Source organism: Numenius arquata, chromosome 3 (genome assembly GCF_964106895.1).
Source record: "Numenius arquata chromosome 3, bNumArq3.hap1.1, whole genome shotgun sequence".
In the NCBI taxonomy this organism is placed as follows: domain Eukaryota; kingdom Metazoa; phylum Chordata; class Aves; order Charadriiformes; family Scolopacidae; genus Numenius; species Numenius arquata.
This window is the reverse complement of record NC_133578.1, coordinates 31,190,109-31,208,342: the sequence shown is the minus strand read 5'-3', so window position 1 is coordinate 31,208,342 and position 18,234 is coordinate 31,190,109. Positions and strand designations below refer to the sequence as shown.

General features: G+C 39.1%; 1 protein-coding gene across 1 annotated transcript in view; it reads left to right on the top strand.

Annotated features, from left to right (window-relative positions):
• Positions 1-5,912: 5,912 nt before the first annotated feature.
• Positions 5,913-18,234, top strand: part of SPATS2L (spermatogenesis associated serine rich 2 like) — a 157,848-nt gene continuing 145,526 nt past the window's right edge. Inside the window, exon 1 of the mRNA XM_074144852.1 lies at positions 5,913-6,049. The gene's annotated coding sequence lies outside the window, so the exon portion shown is untranslated. The remainder of the gene's footprint in view (positions 6,050-18,234) is intronic.

Sequence of the window (18,234 nt, the reverse complement as noted above, 5' to 3'; positions counted from 1 at the left end):
ATAATTGAATAATATGCAAGATGAAATAGAGGTAGATGGACTTCTTAGATTGTCTAGCCTCAGCGGTTCATTTTGAGGTAATCTTGCTTTTGAATTCATTTGAGATTAAGAAAGTTAGAGCCATTATCAGTACTTGGTGCAGGATTGGAATGAAAAAAAAATCTTATAGCATTGCACTGGGAAAATGGAACAAAGATAGAGAGATATATATGTTTTGAAAAATAAAAACAACATTCCTTTCAATTCAATAACATACAGGCAATTCAAGTTTAGAGGTTTATGAAAGAAGTATCAGTTGAAAACATGAATTTAAAAGAGGACCTGACAGTGAAACTAAATGAAGTCCTCTGTTTGAAATGCTTGTTGACAAAATGAGCAAATCATTAAAATTAGATGTTGCAACTTAACAATTTCCCAGTTCTCAGATTACCTCTGTTTCTGGTGCATGAGATCCCTGATGTAAGTAGCTTGAGATTTTTATATGCAGATCAACACGAGATGATCATAACAGGTTGGGTTTTTTTTAATCCCCTGTCTCAACTTTAAAGATAAAGTTAACCTTCTACCCAGGCATGTTGTAGAGTCTCATGTAGTGTTTTGAAAGTGTAAAATAATTATAATTACTGTGATTCACAGTAATTCTGATTGAAAAGTATAAGTTAATTCTTTTGTTGTTCATCTCTTTTGATGCAGTGAGTTAATGAGAAGAGTGATTAAATTTTATCAAGTTTTTATGTCAAATCTTGGCAAAATAATTATGGTATTTTGCTCTGCCTTAGCAGCAGCAGCCTGGCCTTATAATGGAGAATTTGTGATTTGTCCTCTGGTTCAGTGATGACAGAGAGCCTTGTCTTCAGGGGAGAAACAAAATTATGTATTTAAAATTATATACAGCTATTTTGTATGCAGGCAGTCTGGAAAAGTTTGAGGCAAAGTGAAAAATGTTTATTATTCTTTGGGCCATTTGCTGGAGTGATGCTAAATGGTAGCATGTCCAGTTTGGCCACTGAATGATGTGCCACAAGAAGCTGCAATCAGCTGTATTTAGCAAGTAACAGGAGAAACAAGCAAAACACTAGTGAGGTGTGCAAAGGTACTTCTAAAAGAAGTTTACTCCATTATTGTGGAGTAAAAGACAAAAGCCAGTGAAGCCATGTTTGCATTTGGAAGTGTCTGCTTTCACATTAAAGTAACAGAGATCTACCTGGAAATGCTAGTATACCTTAATTTTTAATTTGGGCTACTTTATTAGTATATTTTTTGTTTTATTTGATATATCAAAGTGGGAATCTTGTCATGACTGATGAGGAATTGCCATCTACTAGTGAGGGCTCTGGTTTTGGAAGCAAAGGCAGGTAGACCCTTCTATATGAAAAAAATTTATTTATTTTTTGCTCACTATAAAATTGTGACTTGATATGAACATGCTTCAAATTCATAACACAATTTTGCTGAAAAAATGTCATTGGAAACTTATACGCTCTATGATATTCTTTTGAAGTTGTGTTTGTCTTGTATGTTGGGGGGGATGGCTGTTGGATGTTTGGGCTTTTTTCCGCTCTAATCTTCATTTTAAAAATTATCCCAGAGACTACAAATCTCCATCAGATACAGAACTACCCATGGCCTTACTGCGCCATAAATAAATGGGGAAGGCACCTAAATTACTAAATCACAGTATGTAAGGATTTGGGCGTGCTTTATTTCCCTTCCATCTCCTTGCCTGATTTCCATATCAGGTGCTTTAAGTCAGGAGGACAAGTACAGTTGTGCTTATGGTGTACAACCTGTAAATCCCCATACATACCAGTCTGAAATATTTGCAGTTTTAGCCTACGACATCTTCATTCAGACCCTGGTAGTTCTTGAAAACAATATTACCAGGTCTGGTAGTGATTTTTAGGGTAAAATTCATATCTCTATGAGCAACACTGACATTTCTGATTCATGTTACACAGAACAGTGAGGTCACAAGGTTCCTGGACTACGCTTGAGCTGGGGATGGAGATTCAAAGTACCACATTCTTCTCTGGGCAAAGTCATGTTTCTTTCGATTCATCTGGAGTTTGGGAAACCTTTATTTATTTGTTTGCTTGTTCATCTGAAACTATAGCCATGTTTACTAATTACTGACACTGCTCAGCTGTAAACAGCTGCTGTGCATTGACATGATTTCAATGCATGTGTCTGAATCTTGACAAGCACTAATTAAATCTGGCCAACAAAAACCCCATTAATTTGCACACTCCACTCACCAGTAGATGGCCTTGGTCACAAAGCTATTGTGGCTAGGAAGTGACTGGTATTAATTAGAGCGTAAGAGGGATAAAAATAATATGGTAGAGGCATTGATTCTCATTTAAGTGCTATTTAAATCATTTAGACTTGTCATATTAAAAAGTCTTGATGTTCTTACTGGCTTTCATCCTGAGTCAATAATAGCATCTTATGTTCTCTTTGCAGTGCCTACCCCTTTTAAAGTGGCAATTTAACAGTGTTCTTAATATGGGAAAGATGAGTTGTGTGAATTCACCCAGGCACTTTAATGTCTGACAGTAGCAAACCTTAGTTTTATATTCACATTTTGAAGTGTGTTTATTGTGTTGATTGGAGTTCCTTTCCCTCTTATCCCAGCATTTTCTGATCAATTTTGGGGCCACATTTGACTTTCTCCAGTTTTTAAGGCGTGTTCAAGCTTGACCTTACCTTCGCTTCAGGTTGCATTTAGTTAATTATTTTCAGGTCTTATGGCTGGAAAGTTGTTTAGTGGTAAATGTCATATTGTTTGCTACAGTACTGGTAATACTCCTTCAAAACTTCACAAGTCCTGTGCTTCTCTCTTTAGTTGCGGTGTGATCAAACTTGTTTTCTGCCCTGTGTGCCTCATTGGCTGCAGGTGAGGGGTTTTGAGATTCCTCACAGCCTGTACTCACATGATGGCTCCCAGCTTATATAAGATGAGATACAAGTGTGTGTAATGCAAAGTGTTTGCAGCTTCATTCCTCCTTCAAGCATTGGGCCATGTGTGGGCACAGGAAGAGATACTTAGCTGGTATAAAAGCAAGTATTGCCTACGTAGCTGTGCTTTCATTCTTCTAAGGGAAAGGCAGCTGGGCCAAATGGGGTTGCACAGTGAATACTGACCCAGTAAGTCATAGGGGTTTTCCTCCTTGTCTCTTACCTTTTTTTTTTTTTTTTCATTGCTGCTGTGGTATTCCTTTGGGTTTCTACAGTCCTGCCAAATAGGGTGGAGGTTGAATAAGTCATTATGTCTATCTGCAGCACTATTGAAAACACCCCCTTTGTCACAACTCTCTTATGTGTATTTTGTCTGAATTCAATGATGTATGCTTTTCCTAATATAAGGTTCTCCTATTGAAGTTGATGGGGAAACTGTCATGGATTTTAATGGGAGCAGGCTGAGTGAAACTTTTGCTGCCTTTGAAGTTGTTCTGTCAGAAGTAGAGGCAAGCTAAAATTAGACATGCTGTAGTTTCTCTTTTATGCCGTTTTCTCCCTCCTCTGCTGTCACAGAACAAGACTTTTGATAGTGAGTTCGGTACCGTGGTGCTCAGGATCTATGAGGAAAAGGAGCAGGACAAGCAAAGCAAAGGGTATCTGTAAGGTTGGTTACATCAGGCTGTTAGGACAAGATTCTCCACATGGACAAATACGTCTTTTTTTAGCACCGGAAGCCTTCTATCCCTGATTTGCTACTGTTGCATCTGGCAGAGGAGATGGCATTTCATCAAGGATGTAGCCCTTTGCCTCAAGGACATGGGAGATTTGGCATGTATAGGGAAACAGGTGGTGACTTGAATGTTTTTCTACATTATATTTTGCAGTTGACAGTTGTTTTTACATAACAAGCTATACTTCTACTCTGATTTGTGTATGAGGGAAGGATCTGAGTTTCCAAGATGAGAACTGAAGTCCAACCTTAAGTTTGCAGAGGTTTCACAGTGTGCTTGGGGAGGCATGGGAGAGGCTGCCCAGGTGAAACTGTGGTAAATTAGAGCCAGCTACAGGCTGTCTCTGCCTTACGCTAATTAGCAGCTGGCACTTCCCTAGAAATCAGGAATGAAAAAGGGGAGGGAGAGGAATGCCTTAATAATCCCTCTCTTCTGAACTTTCTGAAACCACTTGGCGAGTGCAGTATCCATAACTTAAGTACCACCTGCTAAGTCTGGAGACTAAAGTTTCAGTGGTGCAATTTGAGTATGTGGGTAGCCTTGCTAAAACCCGTGGGTCTGTCAGACTGTCGGTTTCTGTGCTTGCTGGTGGTGTTACGCAGTTTAAAGACCTTCAAGCTTTTTATCTGCAGTACAGCCAAACAAGGTCACTACTTGTGATGTTATTTTTTTGTGATATGTGTATTGTTTTATAAACTGATAGCTTACAAATATAAATAATTGCTTGGGGGATTTTTATATATACTTCCAGAGAGAGCAAGGTAGAGAGACTGCAATATAAAATGAAGAGCAAGGTAATGAAAATGAAACTGCGTAGGCTGTAACTCATGTTGTGCAAGACATTGACCATTAAACAGGTGAACATCTAATCACTGCTGGCTTGATTGGGGTGGAAATGAAGTCATTAAGACATCTATGTTGGATTGGCAGCTGCCTGAGATACCTCATTTCTTCTGTGTTCAAAGTACATGTATTATTAAAATCTGTAATAACTCAGGTACTTTGTGATTTTTAATTACCCATGAGGTGACTATCCCTTAGGTCTACCTCAGGCTCAGGCCCTTATCGCAGAACCTTCTGAGCTGCTAGGCTGTTCCCTACATTTTTGTCATTAGTATCATTAAGTCACTTTTTTTTTTTTTCTCTGAGAGAAGAGGTATTCTTCATAAGGTAGAACAATAGAGAAATCACTGGTCCTCTGGGTGCAGCGTGCACTGCTTGTTGGTATAGGTTAGGGTTTCCATTATTAATGCCCAGAATTCTGTATGGACTTCTGAGAAACGCTTCCAGAAGGCATCATTCCTGCTGTTGTAGTTCAGTCTCTGCCTATGAAAGTGTGGTGCAACCAACTGGTGAGAGAATTAAACTGTCTTGATTTCACTCTTGCTATAAGGTTCCAGCCCTGTGTCTAAGAGGATAGTAAAAACATTTGTACAAATACTTGTAAAGATGGTAGACTGATTGTGGCTTGGATTGCAAACTATTAGATTGTGTATTTACTTAAAAGTTTCAGAAACGAATTGACAGATCATATTTTGAACCTGAATTTATATTATCATTCAGCTGCATTAAAACAGTAATTAGCATAAAATCTTAGGTAGTGTGATTTCTGCTGTGAGAAAGGGAGGTGGTTTTTTTCTTTTTTTTTCCATTATTATTCTGTGGTGGTTTTTGTTTGTTTGCATTTTGTTTTTTATTCTCTCCTAAACACCAGCAGTTAGCCAGGGTGTTCCATTGCTGAGAGATAGTATAGTCATCTAAGGGAAAAGTGGATTCTTTTATCTGATCAGTCATTTCTATATATTTCATATTCTACTCTTGAATTCTGAGTTGGAAAGGAGCTGGTTTGGGTTTGTTTTTAATGCAAGATTGGTAAAGTTCACTATCTTTCTCTTCAGTGGAGGCTATAGTTGCCTGATGGAATTATCTGCATGTATTTTGCCTAGTTCTCTGCCAGTACAGTGACCCTGGGTACAACTCGTGCTGCAGGGTCTCCTGCAGTGTACAACTTAAATCTCTTGCTTTCACTTCACTGAAGTATATGGGTTTCAGCGGGGGTAGCTGGGTGAAAGTGCCTGGATTATACTGGAGATCTGCTTACGTGGTCTACTGGCTCCTTCTGGCAAAATCTGTGAAATTATAATAGCAGAAGTAGAGAGAGGAAGGGGATCAAATGTGGATGGTAATGCAAGATTCATATAAAGAGGAAGCTGTATGTATTCTGACTCTTCAGAGCAGAAGCTGTAACAGCCCTGAAATGGAAGGAAGTTTAGAAAAAACGACCAAAATAAAAACATTGTGAGAGGGTCAGTGTTCTGACTGGATGTTGTTTTCTAGCTGCTCATCTCCGATAAAAGGTAGGTGAGTATTTAATTTTTCTCAGAAACATCAGTGTTGTACTTGCTTTTGTCAGGACACCACCTCAGAATCCTACAAGAAATTCTCCTTTCCACTAGCATATCAGCAACCTAAATAGGCAATAGAATTTCTCTTAATTGTATGATAAATGTAGGATAATCTCTGTTATCAGGAAGAAACTAGGTCTAGAGGATTTACAGTGATTTGCCTCAGTTGAGGGGGAAGTCTTCAGTAAACTTTAAAGTGTGAAGATGCATCTGTTGAAGCCTTCATTTGCAAGACCTTGGGTTACTTCTCTTTAGCAGCAGTCAGTGCCTTCTCATGAGGCTGTTTGATATATTCGGTCTTCAGTCAAATGACCTTCTTTCTTTTCTACTTACTTTCACACCAGTCCTCTTATTTCCTAACCTTCTGGCAGATCTAGCATTTGTACAGCAGCTAATTCAGGAGCTCAGCTGGTGATACTCTTTCACAGATGCATTAATATCACTGGAGTCTCATAATCATTTGATTGTCTTTTCTCAAACATCACAGTGTCTCTAATAGCCTAACCAGAGCTGAGCACACCACTGCAGATGAACCTGCTGTATTTATCTGGTGTTGGAATAATTTGCACTAATTTCATACTTCTATTTATGTATTCTTAAGATTGGTTTGCAGGATCTCGTTTCTCCTGTTAAGCAGAGTAGCAGAGTACTTGAGATTACTCCTTGGCACTATTTCTGAGCCTGTGTGTGACCAGTGAGGATTTGTTTACTTGTTTCATTGTTGGTTGTTGTTTTGGTTTGTGTGGGGTTTTTTTTGGGTCCGATGACGTATTATCACCATAGTCTCTTTTCACTTTGTGTGTTCCTAGTATTTCTACTATATTCAGTGTGCTCTTCCCTTCTCTCTTGTTCCTTTTGCTTTCTTTATGGTGCATTTCTTTCATCCTGCGCCCAGAAGAAAAAAATTAAAATACCTGTGCTTCAAAGATTATGTCCGAAGCTACTTCAAAAAAAAAAAAAAAAAGTGTGCTGATTCAGATATTCAAAAAATGCCAGAGGAAGGCCAACATTAGTTTCCTGTTCTCCGATTTCTGTGAGCTCTTATCTTGCTGCTTATGTCTCTGCTGGGACAGGCGTAGCTGTGTCGCTTGAAGTCAAGGCCTGTCTGGATGCTAGCGATTCTGAAAATCGACCCGAGTACCATGTCACAGTGCATGCCCCTTCCTGCACAGGTCTCTCCTCATATTCTTCTTATGTAAATTGATATCCGAACTCTCAGTACGGCTTATTTGATATGTAAAATTTCTGTGTCCATTCAAGCCACTAATCCAGCCAATTGTTTGAGCATAAAAGACCTGATTGTTTGCTTTAGTTTCTGTGCTGCTTTAGTAAGACAATGCCCCTGTAACTTACATTTACATGATCTTCCCTTATTGCTAAAATTTTTCTTCAGTTTTCACTAGACATCTGCTTAAAGAATCCTCTCTGAACCATTTGGGTGTAGAACGAGCAACAAAGCAAAGAGGATTTAAAAAGGATTCAATTAGATATATAGTGTTGCTTTCTTGCTGCTTAGCTGGTTTGCTGGACTTTGTGCTTTGCAAGAGCTGTTGCGGGGGAGTTCTGAATTGCTTTCTCATCTCTTTTAATTTCTTGTTTGCATTCACAACAGGCTGCCTGTTTTAGTAGTCTTCTATATTTCTCCCTAGTGGACTAGGTTTCCTGTTTTCTTTGTGAACAGCACCATATGTAATTGTTTTACCGTTCTTGCTTTCTTCCTGAATAATTTGGGAGCTTTTATCCAGATATACGTTCCTCTCCCAAGTCTGTCAGCTCTCCATGCTCTTAAGTTAGTCCTGAACAAGACTGGTTTGAAATCCATATATGCATTTTCCTGTATTTCTGTTTTCCTTGCCTGCATTTCTATTGCATTTTTTTGTGAAGTCTTGACAGACTATTGTAGTGTGCCTTTACTGACTGCACAGCAATTTGGAGCGTACAGGTATCTGAAGGAAGTGGCTTGATGCTGTCACTTCAGGTGTTCTTAAACTGGCAGTCCTGATTATTGATGGGGGGGGTGTTTTTTGTTTTGGGGGTTTTTGTTTGGTTTTGTGGGTTGGTTTTTTTTTTTGTTTGTGTGTGGTTGTTGGTGTTTTCCCAAATGCTGCATCTAACATGATGTTTCATGAAGTAAATCACTGAATGAATTTGTAACTTCTGTCATCAGGGCCCTAAATGCCTGAGGTGCTTCCTGCTTCATATTCACAGGGCTGAAGTTGCACATAATTAAAGTCCTGTCAGTTCAGCGTGAGTTACTTTATTGAGTCATATTTTACTCGCATGCCTTTTCTCATTCAAGGTTCTCTGGTATGCATCAAACACTTGCATGGTAGTCCTACAGTCTGCTGTAGCAGCTTAATTTAGATTAATTTCTTATGCTTCTTAGTTTGTGAAACATCTCTGGGTTTGAACTTTAGCTTCTGTGTTTTCCACACTTTCTCCTCTTCTGCTTTTCTCTTCCCCCTGAAAATTGTCCAGGAAGATCATATTTTCAGTGGATATTTGAATGTCTGGTCCTGAATGCAGATCAAAGATGCTAAATAGGAAACACTGTATGTGTTCAGGGGATTTAAATAGAGCATGGGTATTATCACTTGTTTAAATAGCTTTTTTATAATTTCCGTCTCATCATTCTCAGTGCCTGATTCCATCCTAGTATTCTTAATGGTGATTTCCACCAATGCAGACAAGAACAATACCAAGTAAATGTGAAAGAAAAGACACTTTGGGAATACAGGAGTATTGTCCCTGGGAAGAGGGTATTGAGGAGAGAGATGGATTTGTAATTCTTCTCATTTCGTTTTGTCTTCCCAGGCAAGAGTGGACTGTCCTGCATAGCATTTCTTCAGACAGCATGCAAGCTACTGCGTGATTAATGTTATACTGGGATGGGCCTTCCAAAATTCTTAAACCATGACCTGTAGAGCTGTATGTAGGCATCCTTAGGCAGTTTTTTAAATAAAAGGCACCAAAGGAAGTCCCCATGTGGCATAAGGCATAAACACTTCAGAGAGGTCAGAAGGCCTGTGTAAATATATGACACGCTGGCAAAATAATCCTGGTGTTCAAAGTATTGCTTCCATTTTGCTCACCTTCCTTGTGCTTAGTTCTCAGGTGTAATGAAATTCCAAAGGAACAACTGTCATTTATGCTTGCTATACTGCTTCATCTTTTCCTGGGTATATGGCTGTTTAACCAGCTCACAACCAGTAGTTTAACAGTGCATATTGTGTACTAACCCCTCAGTGCATCTGTAATAACGATAAGGTACAGAAACCTAAGGTATATATCACTCCTGAAAAAGGGTGTTGTATACGTATAGAAGTGTTAATATGTGTGTGCCCTATAAGCCAACCACTGTAACTGGTCTTTCTAAATCACTGAGAAATGAGAAAAACCGTTTTGCATGCAGCTTTCAGAGCATTTTATTTAATATGTTCATTTACAGATGGAAATGGGGAGTGGGTGAAGGAGGTCTTGCATGTCCAGGTGCACTTGCTGAGCTGACAAGAGGGCGCAGTTCTCCGGTTTAGCCTGGTGCAGTTTTTGTCAGGTCACAGTCTACCTCCAGTATTTGTGCTTCATTACCGTGTTCTTTTAAAGAATACATTTTGTTTCTTTGAGGCCTGATGGCTTTTTTTTTTTCCCAAAGGCATGAGTATCTAGGGTTTTTCAATGACTTAGTGAATGGTATCAGGCAGTTGCACTGCTGAAGTCAGCTCACATAAGACATGACTCAAAACCTATTCAGTCTTATAAATGACTCCCTTTGATTTGAGTGTGCTTCAGAATAGGCTGCAATTCACTGAGGAGCCTGGGCACTCCACAATATAAGGTGCTGTTGTGTGTTCTAGCCCCAGTGCTACTAAATATTCCATAGAAGTACCGCAGACTGTATAGTTTTACTCTTGCTTTTTAAGTTTTGTGGATTTCTAGGGATTTTGGTTTGTTGTTTCTTTGTGGTTTTTTTGGTTTCTGTTTATTTGTTTGTTCTTGGTTTGGTGTTTTCTTGTTGGTGTCTGTCCGTCCCCTCCCCAACCCCTGAATTATGACCAGAGTGCCTGTAATATTGCAGACTTAATTTCAGTTTTAGATTCCTTTTATAAATCTGAGCCTCAGTTTTCCAGTTTGGTAAGTTTTTTTTGAGACCTACTCGGAATGTGTTCTTGAGTCTTACTGTGTGTGTTGCTTTGTCATGGAGCAGGAGCAATGACTTTCCTTTCTTGACTGAGTGAAGTCCAAAGCCCAGCTTTGCATGAAAACAGACCTGTTCTACCCTAGCATGATCTTGGAGCAGTAAAAGAGCCTCTGTGGTGTTACGTGGGGGACAGCCTGGCTGCCCAGAGCAGCTGTATGTTGCCTTCCTCAGAGCAGCCAGAGCCCTCTGAGCCAGCCCGCTCCATGAATCAAACTGCCCAGTGTTTGTGCTTCAAATACTTCCCTGACCTATATACCAGACTAAAGCTTCCTGTTCTAATATTGATTTAAGACTTAAGTTTATCAGTGGCTTATTTTTCTACATTATAATTCTCTTTCCTATTTAACAGTCCTTTGGGAAATGCAGGGGGCCAGAGTCAGACCTTCCGGGCAGTCAAGATGAGGGGGTGGAAAAAGGGCATGTGCAAGACATTGATGAAAAGAGGCAGAGCTTGAATTACAGTGCAACACATAGAGTATTTTGGTTCAGCAATCAAATTGTGTACTGTACTACTTGCTGAAACAGAAGAAACACAGCTCTCATTCTCTTGCAATCTCTCTCCTGTATTTGTTAGCACACCTTAAAGCTTCATCTTATTTATAAGCTCTGACCCAGACTTCTCATTAGCTGTTGACAAAACACTAGAAAAGGAATGTTCTACTTCCTGCTTTATGTAGCTTTCTGGTTAAAAGCTGTGCCTTTTGGAGAAAAGAGAAAATAGTCAGTGGTGATTAAAAACTCGCCATACTCACCCTCATGAGTGAAGAGTACTGCTGCAGCATGTGCTGCTTCTCCCCAGGATCCTCACGTGGCAGCAGTCAGCACAGTGCTCCTGAGTGCTCCACACCACAAACAATTTAATTGTGGGCAAAGAAAGGTTTACTCCTCTCCTTCCCCACCTTGGCTTTGTATTTTCTCTGTTACTTCTTTGCTGCTTTTCATTTTTAAAAAACTGTCCTAGACTGGGCTCCCAAAGGAGTACAGACTGGTCAGAAGTCATTGGGTTCTTTGCTCAGGTACCAGCCTGATCCAGCAGTCACGAGCTTTGTGGAAGTGTGAGAAATCATTTATATTCTATCTCTGTATGTGATCAGCCTTGCAATACTGAATTGCAGGATTGTGCCTTCTTTCAGCAGCAATTCTCCCTCGTGGAGCCTAGTCTTTGCAGTTAAACCAGAGCTTGGGCAGCCCACTGTCCCCAAACGAATCTTATTACATCAGATCATCGTCTACATAATCGTTGGCATTGTGGTATTACATACTAATCTTCCCCTTTAGTTTTTTGTCGTTGTTCTGATATGATATTGCTGACCACAAGCAGTCAAAAATGATGGTAGTGGCTTAATATTTGTAAAACTTATTTGTGAGTGAAACTAAACTCTGATATCTGACAGCTTTTGATTTGTTTTATTCTGGCTTTCTGAGCTTGTACACTCATTAGAGGCACTTTTGGTTGGGTTTATTTTTTTTTTTTTTTGAAGCTTTTCTCTGTGACATTGAAGACTAGGAGTGTGTATCTTCCAGCGGCACCAAGATTGTCCCCAGTTCACACGCTTGTTGGAAATGGGGGTTTAGGATCCGTGTGAGGCATAATAACAATCACAGGAGTCAGTAACAGTGCTTACTCCTGTTTACAGGTGGAGACAATACTCAAGCATGAGCTAGTTGATCAGCCCTGCCTGTGAAAACAAAAAAAGGGCCTTAGGTCTTTTCGTCTGTGTGTTGGCATTTGAGATTGTCTTTTCTTTTACGTAAGTGGCATATACCATACTTTAAGGAGGTGATAGCATTCTTGTCCAAACTGTACTCTGTAAGTCAAAGCCATCTAAATTATTTCAGTTCTACTAACTGCCGTCTCCTGAGGCTTAAACTTTTCCACCTTTTCTGGTTAAGGGAGGTTTTAAAGTACTACAAGGAGTTTACCCTGTGTAATTTCTTCAGTCCTATTTAGAAGGGGAAAGCTTTTCTAATCCTTCCAACCCAGGAGAATTTCAATGTGCTGGGAACGCTGATAGTCTCTCAGTGTTTCCCTAAAATATATATTTTATATAGATATATATAACTTTTATATAAATTTTATATAGATATATATGACAAAACTCCCCACTACTTACTAAAACTACATCTTCCATAAGGCCAGTATTCATAACAGTCCCTTGTGTATAAGCAAGATCAGCACCCAACCATTACTTTTTCTGGTAGGAAGCTCAGAGTGCTGGAGGATGTTCTTGTATGGACAGTTGTTCCTCAAAATGTTTGATGTATGTGCAAATGAAAAAAAGATGCCTTTGTATGTAAATTACCTGGTTTGTATTCCCCTATCCAGAATATTACAGGCAATTTTGTAATCATTAGAGAATTTACTTCTCACTAGACAAAAAAGTAGGCTACACAATGAAACCAGAACACTTCTTTTTCAATGAACAGAAAATCCTCTTGACTAGTTTAGTTCCTACCCTAAAATAAAGTCTGTATGGTTCATCTCTACTCATGCGTATATACACTTAGGCATCCGTGGAAGGTTGGAGGAATTAACAAGGATTCTGAAGTAATATAGGGAATTCTTAAAAATAAATTTAAGACTCACTAACCCTCAGCCTGCCTGTTACCTGGAAATTGATACTGCTTCTAGAGACTTGACTGAAAGAGGCAAGCCCCAAACTGAAAAATGGTTTATTTGGGATAGATTAGGTAACAGATCAAATTATTCAGAATGTTATTATTGGTTAACGTGACTGTTAGAAGATCTGGAAGGGGTTATTCTGATGACTGTAAGGCTGTGCCCCTGGCTGCCTGAGTAAGTAAACATCCCTCTGTGGAGGTCCATGTGTCACTATTTTAGTTACAATTGAACTTCCAGTCAGTAAATGTTTGATGTCTTTCTTCAGAAGCATTTTTTTTTTCCAGACAGCCACAGTTTTTTCTGGGCACTAATTTTAGCATTATCTGTTGAAGATGCTTATGGGAAGGATGTTGCTGAGAAACAGTGGATGGAAGTGTTGGTTTGAAGCTGTCAGTCAGTTGCAGTCCTAGGTGTTGAGATGCAAAATTTCAAGCTAGGCAAGACCCATATTCTCTTCTCGCCTCTACCAGCCTGTTTGTCTAGTTCATAATAAAGGGGGTCAGAACAGACACCTCCCTGAAGTGATTGTGTTTCACATGGTGAGGCAGGGGAGGCAAGGAATGGAGCAACAACGTTTCAGACTAACTGGCTTGGGTTAGGGAACCCTTCCTGGAAAAAGAAATGAAGGATGTAACGAGCATAGCCCATTGAAAAGGAAACTGCTGCAAGGAGCAATGCAGCACCAGTTGAGGCAAACATTTTTGCATGATTCTTCCAAATGACTCCCTGTAATTAAACTGTATTGGCTCAGGCTGAAGAAGAAACAGAATCTTGAAAGACAGTTTTGGATAGTTCTTATTGTTTCTGTATGGAAAGCATATGTTTTTCCTTAGCATCGCATTTACATTCTGTGAGTTTGCGTGCACTAACTTGAATTGACGGTTTATGAAGTATATGAAACGCTCCCTGATGGCAGCATTTATCCACTCCTTGTTTTCTTCCAGGGAAATTAATTACCTTTCTAGTAAATGTTGTTCCTGGAGCTGGAAGTATCAGGGAAAAGGAGTTTGTAGGTGGGCTCTCTGATGTTCCCTAAATCTAAAAAATACCTTTGTGCCATGTGTCTAAAAGTTTCTATTTGTGTTCTTGCTCAGAAGGGAAAAGGGAAGTTTTACTGACAAGGAAGAGGCACCCTCACAAGGATGAGAAAAACATCACAAAGTAAAATACCTCTAAAATGACAAGACCTGCCAGTGAGACACTGAGGTAATTGCCCTTTGTAATGTCATGATTAATTGCACAGGATTATGATGTAAAGCTGAAGTCTGTCCTTCTGCCAAGATTTTTGCCTAAACGAATGCTTTTGATGTTCCCAGTAAAAGCTGTTGCTACAGATGCTGTACGGTCACCCATCACTTAAAAGACTGAGAAGCACGATTGTAGCTAGTTATAGATGTGAACAATGATGCTAACATTATGAACTGTCCAATGCTAAGTTGTTTTGTTTGTTTGCTTGCTTACTTGCATTACGAGGTCAGAGAAGTTAACTTCCTTAATAAAACATTTCTTTTAATCAGGCAGAAGGCACCAATGCTGTCTTTGAATTGAAATTCCAAAAATATTGAACTCATGGATGTGCACATGACTCTTTCATTATTCTGCATTAAAATTCAGGTGATTTTAGTTTAGACAAAATAGTCTTTTCTGTATTTAGAGATAACTTTGGCCTTGTTATATTTATGGACTCAGCCTGTAGTTAATTCATGCTGATGCTAGGAAAACTTATGCAAGCACTGAAGTAGTTTAACCAAAGATAGGAAACATAGGTTTACTGCTTTGATAACCGCCATCTTTTTCCATCACAGTAAATAATTGTCTTATGAACCTCTAATATTTGATCACAATGTAAAAAGCCTTATGGGGTAAGTAAAGCAGGTGACAACTTTTTTTGGTAGTATTTTCTCACTTACCGGTATACACTTATATAGAGGAAAAATGTAGCTTGGATAATATTTTCAAGTTTAACACTTTGTATGCATATGTCTGCCGATTAGTATGTGAAAATTAAGAACTTGGCCTATGGTTAAAGGAAGGTAAGTTGTTTCATTGTTCCCTTCCCACACCAACCACTTTGAAGTCCTTTATGTTGCTTCCATTACGTGGAGTTGTAGATACCCAGAAAACAGAAACACTATCATCTGCTCTATTAAGTGACCTATCACAGGTAGATAACTGTTAGCGATCTTGTTACCATGAACAAACAGTTTTGTACATGAAAAGTGTTTATAATATATTTATAGAAAACATATTTAATTCAGAGAGAATTCATAACCCAAAAAAAAAAGCGTTCATCTTCTGCATGGTTGTTTTTGTTTTATTCCTAGTGACTTGTCATAGCTGTAGATGTTAAAGTGTTTATAAATGGCTACAAACTAATACTACTTTTCTTACAAAATTTGATGAGGATAATCTTACTTTAATCTTGGAAATTTTTGTAATCAATAAAGTTGATAGGGATTATTTCACCCTTCTGTGTGAATAATATTAGAAACAGTTTCATAAGCTGTTCAGAAAAGGAAATGCTGTGTAATCGTAGAAATTGTAGGCAAAATTTAAGTTGGCAGGCAGCTCTCAATGCAAGTTGAAATGTGACAAGGTCACTATGTCCTTCCTGCCTATTATTTGCTGAAAGAGTAATTCCTGGAATCCTTGATTATGGTCAGAACCATGAACTCGTTATCTGAAAGTCAACATGTGTCAGTGTAATGCCTTTAACATTATGTTTTGGGATTAGATCTTGATGAGAAGTGAGAAAGACCTGAACACTCATCTTGATAAAAAGGTTTCATGCACTTTCTTTTCCCTGATATTTGGTCAAGTACCTTTCAAAACTTTGTTTAACTAAAACTCATACTTCCTTGTAATAATTATTATAAATAGAACTGAAAAACTCAAACACTAGAATAGTATGTTTGAACAATGACCAAGTGTTTTTTCCTTTCTCTGGGTTTATGTGGAAGAAAGATATCTATTTCTCTGTAGCCATATACCTGACAACAGTGTATAAATGTTTTCTAAGAATCCTCTTCAGAATTGCATGTTACACACCAGGCCTGCCATAGTCTCAAAACCTCACAAGCACAGGAAATACAGTGTACTTCCACCATTCTCTGAATGTTAGTAGGGACTGTGGTGGACTAGTATGTTTCCACCACAAACCAGGGGGTAGTTCTAGAGGCAGGCTCAGAGAGGAGGCCCAATGTGTTGCCAGCAACTTTGGAGCACATGGTGCCTCTTTACAATCCCTTCTCAGAGAAGAACGGTACTTAAAATAGACTCCTCTTCTGTAATGCCATATGTAAGCTATTATTAATCAAAACTTTTCCAAACTCATTGTTCAGCATTCTATAAAGGGAACCTTCTCAAGCAGCAGGGATCCCCCACCTCATGAAACACAGAGGAAATGTGCTCAAAACAAGGAAGGAGACCTCCATTTTAAAACCCAGAAAAGGGTTTAGAGGTACAAGCAAACTAGTTTCTTATGATTGTATTTATGTATTTTATATCTCTATCAATGTGCCTCTTTATAAAATCACAGGATGTTATTCTGAGGAAGAGGGCTGTCTTGTTCTGGGGTTTTTGGGTGGGTTTTTTTGCTGTGTTTTATAAGAAGCTAGACAGTGGCTTATTATTGAAGACCTAGTTAACCCTAGTAACCTAATAACATCAACATTTTCCTGTTTCTTTAAAAGCAAAGCAAGCTCTTCCTTTGCCTGTTCAGTATGAAAGCATACAGTTCATAAAGCTCTGATTTCCCTGTCTTGCACTGCTTGTCTGCATAGTGTAAGGAGCTCAGAGAAGGTAGCCTGTCTGTTGGCAGTACCTCGTGGCCACCACCATTCAGAGTCTGAAGAGCAGTTCTGGCTTAGCAAGCAGTTCTGGGTATGGGGCAGAGCTGGTAATGGCAGCTGTGCTGCCAGCTTCATCATGAGGAGTTTGGGACCTTCCAAGGGAACGTCAAGCCTCTATAACTGTTGCTGCATTTTTTGCTTCATGATTGTGCTAACAGTGTTTATTTCTATCTTGGAAATGGGCTGCAGAGGAAGTAATTTTGAAGGCACCAGGTAGATTAGAACAGTCTCTCACACTGTATTGCATAACCATCACTTATCTCTTCTTGACAAAACTTGCAGTGCAAACGTATTAGCCTCCTTGGTGAAAGGGTAGCTGAATTGCAGGTCTAGACTTTGGAAAAAAACACAGGTGTTTCAGACCAGTATTCCTTCCTTCTGCTTTCAATTCTGTCTTTTTTTTGGAGGTACATAAATCCCTGATATATTAAATTAGTGTCCTTTAAAGTTGTGTTGCTACAAACTTGTAACACGTCCTTATGTGATCTGCTGTCCCAGAACTGGGCAGAGCTTGCACAAGGTAAGCCATTTGAAATTACCAGGAGCAGTCTGTTAGGCAAGACCATTTCCTGAGAGGGTGCTCTGATCACATCTTCGAGGTTTCTACAATTCTGGGTAAATACTAGGATTTGGATGTATATTGCATTTAATTTTGTGGATGGAATTTTTTTTTATTTTTTTTTTTTGCTAGGAACACTAGGGCTTTTAGGAAGCTTCTGCCAAGAGGGTGGTTTGCATGGCATGCATGCATTCTTCAGTATGATCTCTGCCCATGTTGCATGTCGTGAAAATCAATAAAGAACAACAGACGGGTTTTCTCTGCACTAAATAGTACGTGCTCAGACTCTACAGGTCTGGGCCATGCTGGAAAATACAGTGTGGCTGTCTGCCACCTTCTTGGGACAGGAACATGTATAAATACTCAGTTCAGCTTTTAGCTGGGAGACCTGAAATTGGGCCTTACACAGTACTACTTCACTGAATTAAGCTCATTTGCTTAGCAAATTTTTCAGATGCGCTCGAACAGGGTAGGTACCTTTTTTTTTTTTTGCCTAACTTTAAGTTCTAAACCTGGATAAGTGCTCTTAGAAATCTCAGCAGATATTGAAACAGCTTTGTATGTCTGAGCCCCTGATCTTTGGATAGAGGCAGTGGGGACTTGTGCTTCTGTATTCGATGATCCTGGGCTTGGTCTTGAAAGGATGTCATGTGGGACTTCATTGTGTAGCTCCTGTGAAGTGGCTAATGGCTTGAGACCTTTTTACCTTTTTTCTTTTTTTTTGTAAAAAGTTGAGATATTGAGAACTGATATGCCATTTTTCAGCACTTTGATATTGTGTTTGGTTGATACACTGAGTGAAGGCATTAGTTTCCTCAGTTCAGTTTTGTAAATAACGGCATTAACTCTAAAGTGCCACCTGTAACTCTCAGAATATATTTTCTGTAACTGTTCAGCAAGCAATGC